This window comes from Pteropus vampyrus, unplaced genomic scaffold (genome assembly GCF_000151845.1).
Source record: "Pteropus vampyrus isolate Shadow unplaced genomic scaffold, Pvam_2.0 Scaffold417, whole genome shotgun sequence".
NCBI lineage: Eukaryota > Metazoa > Chordata > Mammalia > Chiroptera > Pteropodidae > Pteropus > Pteropus vampyrus.
The window spans coordinates 671,276-673,374 of NW_011889198.1; the positions used below are offsets into that span (position 1 = coordinate 671,276).

The 2,099-nt window shown below is 59.2% G+C and overlaps 1 protein-coding gene across 1 annotated transcript in view; it reads left to right on the top strand.

The window, feature by feature from the left end:
• The first annotated feature begins 67 nt into the window (after positions 1 to 67).
• VWA3A (von Willebrand factor A domain containing 3A) overlaps positions 68 to 2,099 on the top strand; it is a 69,610-nt gene continuing 67,578 nt past the window's right edge. Inside the window, exon 1 of the mRNA XM_023523815.1 lies at positions 68 to 167. The gene's annotated coding sequence lies outside the window, so the exon portion shown is untranslated. The remainder of the gene's footprint in view (positions 168 to 2,099) is intronic.

Genomic DNA, 2,099 nt, shown 5'->3' on the forward strand with positions numbered 1-2,099 from the left:
TCCCTGCCCCAGGCTGCAGTGGTGCAGTCGGTTACCTTGGAGACCAGCTAACACTTCCCGGCGGGACGCGGGTCACCGCTGAGAAGGAACCAGGAAAGGAAGGGTCTTGCGATGACCAGGGGCCCTTTTTCCAGAAATGGAGACGTAAATGAAGAACGCAGGTGAGGGTGAGTGTCACAGGGTGACAGATGAGAGGGCGGCGGGGGCGCTCAGCTCTGGACTGAGTGAGAAAAATTCAGGGGGCCTGGGGTCTCGAGCATCCGCTCTCCACGTGCCGAGCGTGGGCCCCGCGGCAGACGGGTGGGCCGTGGGAGGGGGGCCGTGACACGGGTGTGGGGGCGGGGACTGCCTCTGTAGGGGCAGGGGGCGGCAAAGGGGGTTTAAGGAAAGACTTCCTGAGTCTTGTCAAACTAAAAGGGCAACGGATGTTTCTAGAAGGATTTCTAACTTGAGGGGAATAAAACGGGGAAAACTGCAAGGTATGCGTAAATGTCGTCAGGGCCGGCAGGAGGGGGATTGAGGACAGGGCGAGGGGAGCCAGGGACGTGCTGAAGGAACCAGGGGCCTTGCTAAGAGCGTCCCGTGTGTGGGCTCTCCAGGGGAGCGAGAGGAACCACTCTGACGTTGGAAAAACCATCTGGCAGCAGGACAGAAAGCGGGTTGGACTGGGGGGTGCGTGGCAGTTAAAATGACAAACCCTGGGCGTGGCTTTATCCCAAACAAATATCTAGGGGGACCCTAGATCCAGCCGTCGGCCAGCAGTGAGTGAGGCGGAGACGTTCTTCTATCCACTGCTCGGGGCTGCATCTGTCCCTCTGGCCCAGGACCAGTTTGTGGGTTCTGTCCCCTCCTGTGCCCACCCCCCCAGGGTGATGCAGACCCCTTCTTCTAAGCGTGACCTCCCCCGACTGTTTATTCAACAAATGTGCTTTGAGGAGCTACTATATTCTAGGCACTGTTTTATGCAAAAAGGATCGTAGCAGTGAAGGTGACCGTTAGGGAACAGTCATGGGTCGTGCCTCTAGTGGGTTTATGGGGGCCAGGAGGGGGAAAGGCAGACGGCGAATCAGTAAATATATAGGTCACGTGATGAACCGTGCTAGAGAGAGCGGCAGGGCGGATGGGCCACCGCTGGAGATGGGGTCCTCGGAGAGGGCCCCTCGAATACGATGTCGTTTGAGCCAAAGCCTCAGGGCAAGGGCTGTGTCCTGTTCGTCTCTGCCCCGCCAGGGCCAGCTGTCCCTGGCACCCAGTAGGCACCCTGTGAATGTTCACGGAGTGAGGCGTCGCTCGGGCGTCACCTGCTGGAGCGGTGAAGAGGGCGCGCGTTTCATACGGCGTCCTCCGTCCCTACAGTGCTTCCTGTCACCAGCCCTGTCACACCCTCAGCCTCACCGGATGCTCTGGACGACGCAGTGGGAGTGGGCAGTGCAGGACGGTCGCCCCGAGCCCTTCCGCAGACGCGGAAACAAAGCCCGGGCCCGGTTCTCCGGCGAAGCGCACCACGTGAGTCCGCTGCAGCCCAAACCCTCCCCCGTGGGCCCCGCCGAGGCCCCCAGAACCCAGCCCCGCGGGCCTCCGGCCGCTCTGCGTGCCGTTCCCCGCACTCTGAGAAGCCAGGCGTGCGGGATGCTCCGCGCTCACGGGGCCTGCCCCGTTCAGTGGCCCAGCCGAGCGCACTGACGTGAGGCCGGTTGTTTCTAAAGACATTGCCACGTTATCTTGGCGCCGCCCCCCCCGAAACGAAGCATCCTCCCAATAAGACTAAAGACCCAAAAGAGAAAAGTTGCCAGACCGTCGTTATCATTAGGCTATTTAGTTTCGTGATTCCGCGAGAAGACACAGTCTCGTGTTCAAGCTGCACTTGGAGTTTCTCGCTCGTTCTGTCTTAGCCAATATGTGTGTGTGTGCGTGTGTGTGTGTGTGCGTGTGTGTGCGTGTGTGTATTTACATACATATGTATATATATTGGTTGCAAATGACAGAAACCTGAACGCGCTAGCTTCAGCAAAAAGGGAGGGGATGATGAAGAATGGGGTACCTCGTGAAGCCACAGAACGGAAAACGGTCAGTCCTCATAGGTGCCTGGGGTCCGTAAA